The sequence below is a fragment of the Alexandromys fortis genome, unplaced genomic scaffold (genome assembly GCF_014885135.2).
Source record: "Alexandromys fortis isolate MF-2015 unplaced genomic scaffold, M_Fortis_MF-2015_v1.1 scaffold_247, whole genome shotgun sequence".
NCBI lineage: Eukaryota > Metazoa > Chordata > Mammalia > Rodentia > Cricetidae > Alexandromys > Alexandromys fortis.
In genome coordinates this window covers 991225-1009590 of record NW_026068179.1, presented here as the reverse complement: position 1 = coordinate 1009590, position 18366 = coordinate 991225, and positions in this window count along the sequence as shown.

The window sequence follows — 18366 nt, the reverse complement described above, 5'->3', positions numbered from 1 at the left end:
CAGATGGAACTCCTCAGGACCACTCTGGGTGGGTTGTGGATGCAAGCCTGATGTCTCTCCTGGTGCCGGGTTCGGATCTCCTTGCTGCTTGGATGTCTAGTAAACAAAGGACCTACCTAGCTCGCTGCAGGCAGGCTAGTGGGAACAAAGGAGCTACCACCCTCCCGTTTGCCCTGCCGATTCGGATTCGGTCCTAGAGCCCGGACAGGCTGGGCTGGGAGATGTTATTTGGTCAACGAGGGAAGGGAGTCAGATGGAGGGGGGAGGGATGTGGATGCATGCTGGGTGGGATAGGAAGAGAGAGGGGGTATTGGGCAGAGTCGCCCCTCTCTTGAGTTCTTTAGTACAAAATTTATTTTCTGTTGAAAGAAGAGCCAAGCTCTGCCTGTATAGATTAGATTAGCTTTTTCTATAGTTGGCTGCAGGTGTCGTCCAATAAAGAATCACAGATTGTTCTGGGCTTAAAGCGAGAATCGAATCCCTTCAAATTAATTGTGTTGCTCATATTACTGGACACCATATCCATTCACTGATTTTATTTATATTTCCTTCAAAGAAAATATAAATGTCATAGATAGTAAGTCTGTGACATTTGAAAGACCCTTCTGCTCTAATAGGATACACATCAGCAAGGACAACTTCACTAGTGTTGTTTTCTTTGCATACCACAGGTTCATAATATGAACTTCAAAACCAAGAGGCTTATCCTTCCAGGCCTTGAAGTTTAGAGGCTGTTGGCCCCAAGCTTATCATGTTGCTGGCTTATTGCTTTAAGTGCTCAAGGTAGAGATTTATTTTTCTGGGCTTAGAGTACTGTGAAGTGGCTGTAGTTCCAGCTCCTACACTTGGATGTTGGGACCTTTGGGTATTTAACATTGTACATTCCTCTTAAACAATTCTAGAGTCCATGGTTTTGAGTCTTTCTTGTCTCAATTTCAATTTTCAGTTCTTCAAAGCTTTCTGTATTCCATAGTCTCAGACCCTTTGACGTTTCTCTCTGTCATTCATTGGAACTCTTCAGTTGCCTCTTGATTTTATAGTTCTGAACTTGCATATCAGATCCCTTAATGAATCTCTGGAGTTTTTCAGACAACTACCTCCCTGCTGCCACTACCAGTAGTGGTGTTGGAAGTCCCAGGATTCTGGCTAGTGCTGCAAAAACAAGGCCATTTTGAAGGATTTTAATTGAATTTCTTTCCTGGTCTGCTTGAATAACTTACAAGTAAACATTGTATTACCCTGAAAAACACCAGAACAAAATGATTCTTTTCTGCATTACTGATGTCAAGAATGGTCAATTACATTTCCACAGAGGTGGATGATATGGTAAGAAATGGTTCTTTTATAGCTGTTAAGTGTAGAAAGACAGTGGCATAATCAAACCTCAGTCTAACCAGTGCTATTTTAAAATATCTCTACAGAAAGTGTTTCAAATTTAATGAAAACTCCTGCAATAAAGTGCAAAAGTAAACATATTCTACATTTCCATAAGTGAAATCCAAGTTGTACATAAGGAAAACAGCAAAACTGTCTTTAAAATGTAGGCTTTTTATTCACGTTAATTTTATTCTGTCAAGATCAGTAGAAACAAGGGATTGATTTGGGTTTCTAGCTCAGAGGTGCAGTGCCTGTCTAACATGTAGGAGGAGTCTCTGAGTTCAACCTCCAGCACAAATACACAGAAAGAGAAAAAAAGAAGGAAAGAAAAATGTAAAAGGGGGAGAGGAAAAAGAATGATGCTTCTGCTTTGAAAACAAATTAGCTTTAGTATATGCAACTTCTCTGGCAATTCTAGTCATGCCCCCAAAGCAGATAATTGGATTCAGACTACTAGGACGTTGATACATATTATACACTCTGGGCTATTTCATTTTATTAGATAACACACCTCTTTCTATAAAAGGTTAACTACCAGATGGGAAGAAAGATTCTGGCATCAATATACATAACCATTTACTGTTAGTTCTTTTTATCAGTTAGGCAAGAGAGATAGACGAACTGTGTGCTTATGAAATGAAAGAAATCCAAACTGAAAAAAAAAAAATCAGTGCTATGTACCCAGGAGATGGTCATTTGAGGGGAAAGAATATGATATCACAATAGATATACATGATCCCACATCTCTAAATGCAATTATATAAAATTATACTCCAAGCAGATTGTATAATTAGAATTAAGTATAGCACAGAAGGAAGTTCTGCAACTGATCATGATAGCCACTTATGTAGCCTGCAATGTCTGTCATTAGAGTGGGATTTGATGATAATATGCTTTCTAAGATTGTATCATTTAATAAGAAGCACCAATACAATGACAGGCAAAGACACAGCATTTCTCATGTAAGTGAAATGCTTGCCGTCATTTGTTTACATCCATTCTTTCTTTTCAAAATAACTCAGAATAGGTTAGGAAAGATCTCCTTTGCAGAAAGAGGTAGCTAGCCATTCTGTTTTCCCCCTTAAGATAAGAACTATTTGATAATACTCTCTTGTTTCAAAATATTTAGGTTTTGCTGACAGTGTACATTTCCATATCCTCTGTGATCACAGTGAGAGAACTCTCCTTTATATTGCTCAGTTGTTTAGATTCTATGGTTTCTTTTTTTGTGAATTTTTTAAAATTTATTTATTTATTGAAAATTTCTGTCTCTTCCCCGCCACTGCCTCCCATTTCCCTCCTCCCCCCCCAAAAAAGGTCCCCCTCCCTCGTCAGCCCAAAGAGCAATCAGGGTTCCCTGCCCTGTGGGAAGTCCAAGGACCACCCACCNAAACTGCCTAGGCTCCCACAAAGACAGTACATGCAGTAGGATCAAAAACCCATTGCCATTGTTCTTGAGTTCTCAGTAGTCCTCATTGTTCGCTTTCTTGTATACTTCTTTGTTCTTTAGCCTAGTGACAAATGTACACAGTCTCAGTAGCAGGATAATACTGGTTTCTTCTCTCCTACTTGAATTTCTTCTTTTGACCTTGATACTTTACATTTACTTTAATCCCAGCACTCAGGAGGCAGAGGGTGGTGGATCTCTGTGAGTTCGAGGACAGTCAGGTAAACAGAGAGCATGCCAGGACAGGCTCAAAGGATACACAGAGAAACTCTGTCTCGAAAAACCAAACAAACAAAATTTTACTTCTAAAATTTATTAAACATTTAAGTGTTATATATTTAATGAATAAAGCATGGTGCTTTAGTACATATTCATAAAAATAAATATTATAAAGCTTATTTTGATGAAGGATATTAAAATATGTATCTCTATAGGTACATTTACTTTTCTAACAAGAAAACCTAAAATCCATTTGTAGAGTATTTTCATGATACTATCCAGTATTGCCATTGGTCCTCTCCCTCTATGCTGCATCTCTGGACATATTCATCCCATTTAACAGTAGCTGTGCATCCTTTGACCATCATCTAGCTGCCCATTTCATTCACTCCTTACAATCACTGTGTACTCAGTTTCTATATACTTGACTTTTTTGTTCTAAACAGAAGTCATGCACTATTTTCCATTCTTTGTGTAATATTTCTTTGATTCATCCATCTTTCCACAAAGTAACATTGCCTATTTTTTAATGCTGAAAACTTTCCAAAAAGAGATCTAAGAATTGCCAATGTTTGTTCAAACATCACTTATTGTTCAACATCACTATTCATGGAAATACAAATCAAAATCACAATGAGGTATCTATTATCTCCCCACCTGTTATGATGGCTGCGTCTGAATTTTAATCCTTTTGGACTCTTCTTTGTTATTTGGACTTTGTCTTCATGCTGTGCCCACTCAGGGCTTCTTTGAAAATATCCTCACTCTGTAAGACATTATCTGTCTTGTAGCCTGCTTGGGTTTATACTTGACCTGACTGGGAAAACATGGATTGAAAAATTGACACAAATATGTACAGTAAAGTTAAAAGTAGATGGGCCATGCACTATAATCCAGATACAACAGAATCTCTGAAAATCATCAGGTATAATTTATATGTCTGAATAAGAGGGTGGATTTATTATGTCAAGCTGAAGGAAGAGGTGAGTGTCTCAGTTAATGGTTTCTAGTGTTGTGAAGAGACTCCTTGAGCACAGCAACTCTTCTCAAGGAAAACATTTATTTGATGGTAGCTTGCAGTTTCAGAGATTTAGTCCATTATCATCATGGTGGAAAGCATGGTAACATGCATGAAAACATGCTGGGAAGGGGCTGAGAGTTCTATATATACCCTTGGCCTTTCTTGAGCATCTGAAACCTCAAAGAAAGTCCTGTCCAAAAAGCATCCTACTGTGAGAAATATGGAGGTGAGAATAGACAGATATTCTGCAATCTAATAGTGCCTGCTGCACAAACCACATCTTTTAAGTCATTTTTCCCCAGTTAGGGGATGGCACCTTTTGTGCTTTACTGAGAAGACCAGAAGTTGTAAGTTCCTGACATATCTCTGCCACCAGTGACACACTTTCTCCAAGTCTTCACCTACTCCAACAAGACCATGCCTTCTAATAGCACCACTTCCTATGAGCCTGTGGGGGGGCATTTTCTTTCAAACTACCATGTGCGTTAACTAATCTTAGTAAGGGGGCTTCCTGTAATGGGAAGTTTCAGGGGAGCTTGATCATGAATCATCTTGGATAAGGAATCTGGAGAAGGCCTTGCCATCACCATGAGTCTGAAGCATTGGTATCCTTGACATTCAAATGTTCATTTTATGAATGTTCATTTTTACAGGGCTATACTCATTCCCCACACTTGCCTCAGTGGTCCTCTGGAACTATATGATTCAAGACCTCATCTTCTTCATTTTACATTATTTCCCCAAAATAATAGCAGATAGATAATGTTAACATGCTCTGTTGCCCTTATCAGAGGGATTTTCTAGGTTGGAGTCTTGCTCTCAGAAAAATTTTCCTGTTTTCCCAGCTTAGGGTAGAAGATTTCTCTTTAATGACTGTAATCTCTTTATCAATTTCATCTGCTTCATTATCTGCTCTCCTTTGAGTGAAATGTGTTTTTCTCACTCACCTTTCCTAGCCAACTTTCACATGGTTTGGCCTTTCTGCGCCACTATCTGTACACCCTGATACGAATAGTAAGTCATTCCTGTAACATTCTGACTCCTCTCTTGCCTTTAAATTAGTCCATTACTTTTAAATTATACATCATCCAACTTTTTGTGATACAGACAGAATTTTTGGCACCATAGCCTATGAACTGCTGCTTGTTGACTTGTTGATAGAGTCCTGCTTCCCCTCAAAACTTTATATGCCAGACCTCAAATATCCATGTTTCTCTTAGCATTCTTGTTTCCTACACTCCTATTAGAATAGCTCATTAAGATAATGGCTTTTCTAGTCTAAAATTCCCAATTTGTTCCTCCATTCTAGCACAAAGCATCTCAAAAGGCTTAAGACTCTATAGCAGTAGCCCCACTCCAAGTGCTCATATTTTGCATTGATAGATTGTTCAGACACAATATCCAGCAAAGCAGCTTGAGGGAAAAAGCATTTGCTTTGACTTACAGTACAAGGACAAATCCAATGATAGAAGGCCTAGCTGTGGGACTATGGCACAGCTGGTTACATTGTGCAGTCAGGAAATGGAATGATGAATCTTTCTACTGAGTTCACTGTTTTTTTTTTTTTTTATTCAGTTTCATACGATAACCTGTGCAATAGTGTTTCCTAATTTAGTTTACTAATATATAGGCGGTATTCAAAAAAGTAGTTGCTGGCTGATTTGTCTAGATCCATAACTTAAGATTCTTGTAACTCTAGGGACATGTGTTTTTGACAGATTGTTATAGGTGTGATATCCCTAGCTGGCCTAGCTTCTCGCATTGCTGCTGATTATGCACATACTTTGTAGAACTTTCCTAACCTGTCCATATTTGGAGAATTTTAGTAATAACATTGATTTTTTATGGTGTCTTTGATATGATTTGATGGGTTATTATACAATGAATTTTCATATTTAGTAAGACTATTTTTTGTATAACTACTTCATGAAACTTCCTCTCATGGAAACTAAACAACTCACTACTTATTTACCACTGGGTCAAGGAAGCAAAAGAAAGAAGATAAAGACTTTCTAGACGTTCTAGAATTCAATGAAAATGAATGCACAACATACCCAAACTTATGGAACACAGTGAAAGTGGTTCTAAGAGGGAAGTTCATAGCAGTAAGAGGTTTGGTGAAATATTGGAGAGATCCCATACTAGTGACTGAACAGCACACCTGAACACTCTAGAGCAAAAAGAAACAGATACATCTAATAGGAGTATATGGCAGGAAATAATCAAACTGGGGGCTGAAATCAATAAAATGGAAATAGAGAATAATATAAAGAATCAATGAAACAGGAGTTGGCCCTTTGAGAAATTCAACAAGATAGACAAACCCTTATCCAAACTGACCAAAAGGCAGAGACAAAATATCCAAATCAACAAAACCAGAAACAAAAGGGGAGCCATAACAACAGACTCTGAGGAAACCAGGAAAATCATTAGGTCATAGTTTTAAAAACCTGTACTCTACAAAATTTAAAAATTTAAAAGAAATGGATGAATTTCTTGGTGGATATAAATTATCAAAGTTTAATCAAGATCAGATTTAAAAAAATTAAAGAAACCTACAACCCTCGAGGAAATAGAAGCAATCATTAAAATTTTCCCAACAAAAGTCCAAGGCCAGATGTTTTTAGTGCAAAATTCTGCTAGATTTTTGAATAAGAGCTAATAACAATACTCTTCAAATTATTCCACAAAACTGAATTAGAATAAACATTAAAAAAATCTTTTTATAAGACCAGAGTCACCCTGATACCCAAATCACATAAAGCAACAACAAAGAAAGTTACAGACACATCTCACTCATGAACATTGATGCAAAAATACTCAATAAAATACTGGCAAACTAAATCCAAGAACACATCAAAAAGATCATCCACCACGACTAAACTAGCTTCATTCCAGAGATTCATAGATGTTTCCACATATGAAAATTGGTCAATGTCATTCACCATATAGACAAATTCAAAGAAACTTCTAAGTACGTGCATTCATTTCATCACCCAGTAATTATGGTGAATTTATTTTGCCAGACCCTTCACTGAATATTGCTTATTGACCAATGAAAAAATACTGTACGTCAAGAAACTCACAGAAAAATTTATTAACAGATATGTATAGTGTTCTCTGGATCATGGACCATGGGTATTAAAATCAATTCAGAGTAAGAGATGGAGAACGAGTTGTCAAGAAAACGCTTATCTATGGTAGAGAGTTAAAAGAGATATAATACATATCAGAGGTAGGTCAATGCCAAACGCAGCAGAAATGCATCTAGAAGGATGAGATAAGAAAGTAGGTTTATTTATTTATTTATTTATTTATTTATTTATTGTAGTCTGCAGGCCCTCAGTTATTGTAAAGAGTCACAATTGTGAAAATAAGAAATAGTTCATTAGAACTGCAGCATTGGTTAAGGGGGAAAAAGAGAGATTTGAGATAAATACGAGGCAACTGAAACATAAGCAAATGATAATTAGTATTCTTATGATATTGACATTTCAAAATGTCAGGACTGGAGAGATGGCTCAGCGATTAAGAACATTTACTGCTTTTGCAACGGACTCAGATTTGGTTCCCAGAACCCATGTGGCCAGAAACCATGTGGATGCTAATAACCATCTATAGCTCCACTTCCAGAGGATCCTATGCCCTCTTCTGACCTCTGCAGGAATTGCATATAGGTAGTGCACAGATACACACACAGGCAAAACACCCATATACATAAAATAATAAAATAAATCTTTAAAAATGTTAAGATTAATAGTCACATTTCTTATCATAGCATTATAGTTACGGAAGAGATACTCTTTGTACACGTACAATATTGGCTTACCCCTTTATTCCTCAAATATTAATTAGCTTCTAACAATTACTAAATTGGGTACTAAGAAAGGAGAGATAAAGCAAGAAGGACTGATGCCTAGTTTCAAGGAATTCACATTCACTGGGATAATCAAATGGGGGATGTAATATAATATGCAGTGAAATCGTATTATGACTAAAGCCAAATGTAAGGTAACAAAAAGGTAGAAAAGTTTATCCACCCCATTGTATATACATAAAGTATGGTGGAGGTTGGAGAATTAATAGTATAGAGAAGGCTTTTCAAAGTTATTAAAAAGTCAAATATTAAGACAGAGAGAGCAGAGAATAAAGGGAAAAACATGTATGGCCTTACCCACCCTGATGTGTCTCTTTCCCCAAATTCATGATCTCATTTGACGTCTAAACTTTTTATTTTAGTATCAGATTATAATATATGTTATACAGTTTTATTTTTCTTAGAAAGACTATGTTGCTGTTTTTCTCATTTTAATGAAATATATAAAATCTTGGTTGTGAAAGATATTACACATGTAGCTTTATTCTAACACAAAAACAAACAATAATAATACTAGGAAAATAAATAATTTATTATACTATTTCACTGAATTTACTGTTCAAAATCTCCCTTTCATAATTAACTTGCCTTGTGACATTTTTCTAAACTAAATGTTCATTTTCTCCTTTTAGACATAACACAGGAGTGAAAAGGTCTGTTCAATTTAATTTCTGCTACATAGGTATAATTAGCATAATTTTAATTTCCTTTAATTGTGTTTTCTGAAAGAATTGTATAATGCCTACACTTTTTCACAAAATCAAAAACTGAGTCTGAAATATGTAACTCTGAAATCCATAGTAAAGTTTAAACTATTCCCAAAGAACAAAGAAAATTAATTAGTAGATTTTGCATATCACTAACTTTTATATTATTGTTCAACAATTACATTCTTTTTATACTGAATGTTGAACCTGTGATTTCATGCATACAAGAAAGTGTTCTACCACCAAGCTGTGTCTCCAGCCAAACCATTACATTCTTCAATATGATAGGCTGAACATTTTATACTTTTAAGTAATTTTCTTTTACTTTTTTTAACATTAATATATAAAACCCTCCATGAATGTCTGGCACCAAGTAGCCATATGTCCATATTTATTTTTCATTTTATCATTATTACCATTTTAAAATATTGCATTAGCTCTTTGAGAATTTTGTGTGATGTTTTGATCATATGACTCTCCTCATGCATTTCTTCTCAAACCCACTTTCTCTGGCCCCCATTCTCTATCCATCCATATTTTTGCCCTTAAAAAAATAGTCAAAACTAATTTGTGCCTGCTCAATATTCTTGAGTGTGTGGACTTCCACTGGAGTTTCCTTGACTTACTGGGGGCTGCAATCATAGAGAAAGTTGATTTCCCCTCTACAAGTAGATAAAAATTGCCAGTAGCACCTCAAATAGGTAGAGATGGGATTTTATGCACGGGTAAGACTTGCACAGGTTTTCAGATGCTGTCACAACCACTGTGAGAGAATACACGTGAACATCTCGCCTGCTGTGTCCAGACGGTACTGTTTCATTGTAGTCATTCACTGTCTCTACTCACTCTACTCCCACTTCCACAAAGACCAGTGAGTCTTGGGAAGAGGGGTGAAATATATCTATTCTGTACTCTTACCTTTAGCAGCTTCGCCAGTTAATCATGATCTACTGCAAATTGAATTTTGTCTGATGAGGGTTGACAGATTAATCAATCTGTGAGTGTAACATTAAGTTTCTAGGAGTTGATCTCATACTGTGTTTGTTTAGCCAAATACAAGCAGTTCTGTTTCCTGTTCCCCCAATTTGTCAGATGGTAGGCCATCTGTGTCAGTTTTTTTGGCACCAATCTTCAGATAATACAGTGATGACTTTTGAATGAGTATCAGGAGTAGAACTGATTCAACTTGAGAAAGGTGAGGTTTCTTCTGTCAAGTTAGAAAATTCTTACATTCAATCTTTAGGAATCTCTTGGACCTGTTCAGGACTTGTAGTCAGGCAGTGGGTAGTGAGGGAATTGGTGATGTGCATCTAGGATCACTGTCTGGCAAGGAGATACAGGTGAGGGGCCAGGAAAGATAGGATTGGGAGATCTGGACATCATTCAGCTATTGGAGTTGAGTTACCATTTTATTTCACACAACTTTTCTTTCCCTACATCTTTTTAGTGTTTTATTTATGGATACTATATTCACAACATTTCTAACTCATTTTTCTCTCCAATTCATCTTGTGTACCCCATAGTATTTCTTATTTAACTTGCTTGTATTTGTGCCAGCGTATGCTTGGTGATTCCCAGCTGCTTGGTCTCAAAATAATCACACAGAAACTATATTATTCAAATCACTGCTTGGCTCATTAGCTCTAGCTTTTATTGACTAACTGTTACATATTAATTTAACCCATTCCTATTAATATGTGTATTGCCATGTGGCCATGGCTTACTGGGTAAACTTCCATACAGTGTCAATGTCTGTCAGGACTACATGACTTCTCTCCAACTCTGCCTCCTTTCTCCCAGAATTCAGTCCAGTTTGCCCCACCTACCTATATTCTGCCCTGCACAGGCCCAAAGCAGTCCTTTATTAACCAATGGTATTTGTAGCATACAGAGGGGAATCCCACATCAAGTGTATTTATATTTAATAAATTCTTGCATTTAACAAGTCAGATTGTTATTTTGATGGATATCCATCCTGATACTCATCTTTCCTTGACTAATAAAATACATAGAATAATGAACTTAAAAAGGGAAAACTTCATTTTAGCTAACAGTTTCAAAAATCAATGAATTGTTGACTTACTGTGGTATGCCAATTTTCTGTCCCTGGCAAAGCAGTAACAGGGCAAGGAACAAGTAATGGAACAATAATTTCATGGCTTCCAGGAAGAGGAGAGAAAAAGGACTAGTTTTTAAACATCTTCTTCAAGATGTGCCCCAGTGACATAACTTCCCCTCTAAACCCCACCTATTAAGGATTCTGCCATTTCCCAATAATAATAAGTTGTCCTTTAACACATGGTGCTTTAAGTGAAACTTGAAAATCCAAACTATACCACTAGATTATAGACTCAGAGTGCTAGAAGAGAATTTCAATTATTCTAAATGTGGAAATATACTCAGTAGAGTTTAATGACTTACAAAGTCGTGTATCTGAGGACCCTTAAGCTAAAGACATAAAGTGATAAATATTTAACAGTTTCTTTTGTGGAGGAACAAAAACTTCCTGTTGTCTGGAAAAGCACTATATCTTCAAATACTAAAGCCTAGCAATAAAGAATAACATAAGAAAAAGTAAGACTTGGTCAAAAGGAAATTTTGAGAATGTAATTGGAGGGCATTATAGCCCTTTTCTAGCTTTCTATACGTAATATACATAATATCAATTTAGTACAGAAAGCACTAAAATTCGCCGGATGTTTTTGTTCTTTGTAAAACCATGTTGTTCACATTTTGTCTTCAGCATTTTGTGCCCCTGTGTGAATTTTCAAATTAATAGTTTAATGACTTTTCCCACTCTCATCCCAGGTAATAAAGTCAAGTTAACAGATCTATAATTTTCCAAGATCATCCTTTTAATAAAATTAGGCATTGAGCTCTATTTCAGAGTTTTGGCACTACTTCTGTTCTGAACATTGTCCTCAAAATAGCAGCAAAGAGGTTTGCAATAACATGCACCATTGCCTTTTGAATCCTTAGTCACCAATCATTAGAACCTGCTGATTTGAATGCTGTCCAGAGTTTTCAAGTTTCTTCAACTATTTCCATTCTAAACTTACTTTTTCTCAATGCTTTTGCATCCAGGGTAGTTATCTAACTATCTTAAATGTTGGAGGAAAAGTATAAAGAATGAAATCAAATGTTTTTTTCTAAGAAAGTGACCAAAATTTAGTGTTTTGGGTCTACTATAATTTTAGATTTTTTTTTCCTTTTTGCCTGTTTATTAAAATGTCTTCATTCTCATGAGTGAGTAGTTTGTATTTTATTAACAATTGTTGTGATTCCTTCTCAGTATACAACATATCAAGGAATAAGTATTCTCTTGTCTATGAAAACTGTCAGACAGTTCTTCCCCTGCTCTTAGGGTAGGTATAAAGGAATAGCTTTATCACTCATCTCATGGAATAAAGGTAGCATGTGAAAACAGAATTGTTTACAATAGAAATAAAGAAAGTGATATTTTCCAATTATGTAGAAAATCACTTTAGGGATCCCAGGTTGCAAAATGGTTCCTTATCAGTTGAAAGAATTTCCTGATATTATGAAACAATAAGGGGGCTTCTCTAGTGTTCTTTAAATCAAATTACATCTTGAACAATCGGTTTAAATCATTTTCCCCAGTTTTCAAAGTATTTCCATCATGTTCCTGCAAAAAATAAAATCATTTTCCATATCATAATTGCATCAGACTATCCATAAACTTCCCAAGGCATCTAAGAAAAACTATCATGTTTACCACAAGGAAAGAAAATTTAAATTCTTTCAACTATGGGTTATTTGGATGGAAAAATTAAGTGCCATAAAGTTAGTGATAAAATTGACAATGAGAAATAACATGTGTTTTAAGAATTTCTAGCAAAAAAAAGCCATTAAATATATTTGGTGCATAATTCCGTAGGAATACTTAAGATTTTCATTGTATTTTAAATTTTTTAATTTACTTTACAAGCCAACCACTGTTCTCACTCCTCTCCTCCTCTTCCCCCTATACCTTCCCGGCAACTCAAACCCTATCTACTCCTCAATAGTGTAAGGCCTCCCATGGGGAGTCAACAAAGTCTGGCACATTATGTTGAGGCAGGATCAAGCTCCTACTCACTGCCTTAAGGCTATGCAAGGCATCCCTCCATGGGTTGAATAGGCTCCACAAAGGCATCTCATGTAACAGGGATAGATTGAGGTCCCACTGCCTGGGCCCCCACAAACAGACCAAGTAACACTACGTCACTCACATACAGACTGCCAGCTTCATTCCCATGAAGGCACCCCAGCTATTCGTCTAGTATCTCTGAGTTCCCATGAGTTTAAGTAGGCACTCTCTGTGGTTTTCTCCATCATCATTTTACCCTGCTTGCTCATATAATAGTCCTCCCTCTCTTCCACTAGACTTTCAGACCTGGGCCTGGTGCTTGACTGTGGATCTCTACATCTGCTTCCATCAGTTGCTGGATGAAGTTTCAGTGATGGCAGTTAAGGTAGATACTAATCTTATTAGAGTGGAAGGCCAGTTAAGATAATAATTCCATGTGAGAATTTTGAAAATTAAAAGCCCACTCTCATCATTGGACGAATCTGCAAGACATAAATTTAACAGAGAAATAAAGGAACTAACAGATACTCTGACTCAAATGGGCTTAGCAGACATCTATAGAACATTCCATCTAAGATAAAACNATTTCATCCAAACATAAAAGAATATACCTTCTTCTCAGCACCTCATGGAACCTTTTAAAAAACTGACCACATAATAGGTAAAAACAGAAAGCCTCAATAGATACAAAAAATTAGAATAATCCCATGTATCTTATCAGAACACAATGGTTTAAAATTAGAATTCACCAGCAACACTAATTTCAGAAAGCCCACAAACAAATAGAAACAACTCCATTCACCTGAATCACCAATGTGTCAAGGAAGAAATTAAAGACTTCTTAAAATTCAACAAAAATGGCCACACAACATAACCAAATTTATGACACACAATGAAGCAGTGTTAAGAGGAAACTTCATAGCACTAAATGAACCTGGAAAAAAATCACAAACTAGTGAGTTGACAGAACACCTGAAAATTCTAGAATAAAAAAAAGCAAATTCACCCAGGAGAACCAGATGGCAGAAAATGAACAAATTTAGTGCTGAAATGAACAAAATAGAAACAAAGAAAACAATACAAAAAATCAATGAGACAAAGAATTGGTTCTTTGAAAAAAATCAACAAAGAGACAAACCTTTATCCAAACTAACCAAAAGGCAGAGAGAACATACCCAAATTAACAAAATAAGAAATGAAAAGAGGTATATAACAATAGACAAGGAGGACATCCAAAGAAAGATTAGGTCATACTTCAAAAACATGTACTCCACAAAATTGGAAAACTTAAAAGAAATGGACAATTTTCTCAATAAATAATACTTAACCAAAATTAAATCAAGATGAGAGAAGCAAATTAAATAGACATGTAACTACTAAAGAAATAGCAACAGTCATCAAAAGTCTCCCAACAACAACAACAAAAGCCCAAGATCAGATGTTTTCAGCTCAAAATTCTACAAGGTTTCCAAAGATGAACTAATATCAATACTCTACAAATTGTTCCACACAATAGAAAAAAAAGAAAAATTGCCAAACTCTTTTTTACGAGGCTACAATTACTGATACCCAAATTGCACAAAGACATTACTAAGAGAGAATTACAGACCAATCTTACTCATGAACATTGATTCAGAACTACTCAGTAAAATACTGGCAAACCGAATCCAAGAACACATCAAAAAAAAATCATCCACCATGACCAAGTAGCCTTCATCCCAGAGATGCAGGGATGGTTCAACATATGAAGGTCTGTCAATGTAATCCACCATATAAACAAACAGAAAAAAAAAAAAAAAACACATGATTGTTTCATTAGATGCTGAAAAATACTTCGACAAAATAAAACATGCCTCCATGATTAAAGGTCTTAGAGAAAGCAGAGATACAAGGAACATATTTAAATGTAATAAAGGCAATATACAGCAAGCCAACAGCCAACACCAAACTAAATGGAGAGAAGCCCAAAGCGATCCTACTGAAATCAGAAACCAAACAAGGTTGTCCACTCTATCCATATCTATTCAAGATAGTACTTGAGGTTCTAGCTAAAGCAATAAGACAACAATAGGAGAACATGGGGATACTAATTGAAAAAGAAAAAGTCAAACTCTCACTATTTGCTGATGATATGATAGTTTATATAAGTGACTGCCAAAATTTTACCAAGGAACTTCTACAACTCAAAAATGCCTTCAGTAATGTAACAGGATACAAGATTAGCTCAAAAATATCAGGAGACCTCCTTTATAAAGGTGATAAATGAGCTGAGAAAAAAAAAACAGAGAAACATTACCCTTTGCAATAGCCACAAATAACATAAAATATCTTCGAGTAACTCTAATCAAACAAGTGGAAGACCTGTATGACAAGAACTTTATAACTTTGATGAAAGAAATTGAAGAAGACACCAGAAAATGGAAAGATATCCCAAGTCCTTGGGTACATAAAAATTAACACAATGAAAATGTCAACCTTACCAATAGAACTCTACAGATTCAAATGCAATACCCATCAAAATCTTAGCAAAATTTTTCACTGACCTTGAAAGAGCAATACTCAGCTTCATATGGAAAAAAACCCACAATAGCCAAAACAATCCTATACAATAAATAAACTTCTGGAGGCATCACAATGACTGACTTTAAACCCAACTATAGACTAAAGTACTGAAAACTGCCTGGTATTGGCATAAAAACAGACAGGAGGATCATGAAACCAAGTAGAAACCCGAATATCACTCCACATACCTACATACTCCTGATTATGTTACAAAGAAGCAAAAAATAGGGGGCTGGAGAGATAGCTCAGAGGTTAAGAGCATTGCCTGCTCTTCCAAAGGTCCTGAGTTCAATTCCCAGCAACCACATGGTGGCTCACAACCATCTGTAATAGGGTCTCATGCCCTCTTCTGGCCTTCAGGCATACACACAGACAGAATATTGTATACATAATAAATCAATAAATTTAAAAAAGAAGCAAAAAATATAAAATGGAAAAAAGAAGATATATTCAAGAAATGGAGCTGGTATTAACTGAATATCAACATGTAGAAGAATGAAAATAGATCCATATATATCCCCATGCACAAAATTCAAGTCCAAATGAACGAAGTCCTCAACATGAAACCAACCATACTGAATCTACTAGAAAAGAAATTGGGAAGTATACTTCAATACATTGGCACAGGAGATCACTTTCTATCTATAACCTCAGTAGCACAGATACTGAGAGCAACAATTAATAAATGAGACCTCCTGAAACTGAGAAGCTTCTGTAAAGCAAAGAACATGGTCAAAAAGACAAAATGGCAGCCTATAGAATGGGAAAAGATCTTCACCAACCCCACATTGGACATAGGGCTGATCTCCAAAATAAATAAGGGACTCAAGAAATCTGTCATCAGAAGAACAAATAATCCAGTAGAAAAAAGTGGGGTACAGACCTAAACAGAGAAGTCTCAACAGACAAATATAAAAGGTTGAAAGACACTCAATGAAATGGACAACAACATTAGTCTTCAGAGAAATGCAAATAAAAACAATTCTGAGATTCCATTGTATAACTGTAAGAATGGCCAAGATCAAAAACACTGATGACAGCTTATGTTGGAGAATATGTGGGGTAAAGGAAACATTCCTCAATGCTAGTGAGAGTGCAATCTGGTAGAGCTCCTTTGGAAATCAGTATGGCGATTGCTCAGAAAATTAGGTAACAACCTACTTCAAGACCCAGCAATACCACTTTTTGGTATATACCCAAAGTATGCTCAATTGTACCACAAAGACATATGTTCATAGCAGTATTATTTGTCATAATCAGAATCTGGAAACAACCTAAATGCTCCTTGATCAAAGAATGATTAAAGAAAGAGGACATGGAACATTTATACAATGGAGTACTACACAGTGAAAATATAATGATATCTTAAAATTCATGGGCAAATGGAATGGATCTAGAAAACATCATATTGAGTGATGTAACCCAGACACAGAAAGACAAATATGATATGGACTCACTCATAAGTGGCTTTTAGAAAAAAGCGAAGAAAAACCAGCCTACAATTCACAGTCTCAGAGAAACTAGACAACAAAGAGAGACATACATAGAGCTAATCTACATGGAAATTAGAAAAAGACATGATCTCCTGAGTAATTTGGGAGTGTGGGATTCATGGGTCCTGATTCAAGGAGGTGATGTCATAGACTTAATTGATTACTCAGGGGAGGTCTTACCCTCTCTGAGGGGAGGATAGGTAGTGGTAGGCAGGTGCAAAGAGCTGGAGGGAAGGAGGGAGAAGAAACTTGGTTTAATATGTAAAAATAATATAAATAAATAAAGGAAGGCTGCAAGAGAGAGAGAGGAAGGAAGGAAGGAAGGAAGGAAGGAAGGAAGGAAGGAAGGAAGGAAGGAAGGAAGGAAGGAAGGAAAAGAAAAAAGTAAGAAAAGGGAAAACTAGAGCCAAAAATTTCTAAAACTTGAACCAGTTAGAACTTAGACTATTTTCACATTATTTAACATCATAGAGATAACTTTTCTGCTAAAGATGGCACACCAAATTAAATTAGAAAAAGCACAGAACACACACACACACACAAAATACTTTCATGATATTCTGGCTTCTCTTTTAGTGATTTAATGTCTGTAAAGGAAAGTTTTCAAAAAAAAATTTGTACTGTTGATACATGATTTCTGCCTGTGGCTGTGTTCATGGCAGGAGACTCTCCACGGAGAAAACTTGTTCACCTCTTGTGGCTTCCAGAAAGCAGATTAAAAAAAAAAACTGAAATTTTGATGTCTCTTTCGGTGACGTCACTTCCTCCATCACCCCACAGCACTTTCTCCCTTTTATCAATGCAAAGGGAGAAGGTGTAGGAAATTGGAGAGCATGCATGTTGGCATTCTAATTTGATGAGTCCTGACCCACATTCTAAACTCCAGTTTTATAATTAAAAAGCCCATGGAAGTTATTTGGGTTTATATGGCTTCTGAGGCTATGCACAGGTGACCCAGAAGTAAACAGTCTTCTTTGTCTTTATATTCATAACACAATCTTCCTTTCATCAGTTTCATTCTTGTTACTAATCTTTATCCAAGTAGGAAGTGCTAAGAGATAGATTAATTATATGTAAATTAAGCTTATTTTAGTATAAGTTTCAGGCTTTAGACCTTGCTTTAATGATTCATTCTTCAACTAATATATGCTATTTTATCTATTGTATCTAAATTAAAGTAATGATTACTCAGGATTTCTGGTGAAGAGCACTACAGTACTGGTAGATTGCCTATTATTTAAGAATAAAGTTCAAATTTTACTATTAAATTATTATTAACTTATTGAAAATGGGATTCATAAAATATTAAACTATATCCTTCAGATGTTGAATGATGTCATGTAAGGAAAAAACTAGTACAATTGTCTAACTTCAGAATTTTAGTAGATTTTTCTTAGACAGTATATAGGGTGATAACTTCAATAGTAGTTTCAGAAATAGTAAGGAAATTGCAAACCCTTTGATGGTCAATCACAAGGATACATTTTAACTGATATTTAAGATAAATAATATTAATACTTTTAAATGTGGTATATATCTGTGATCATATATCTGTGGGTTGCTGTTAATATAG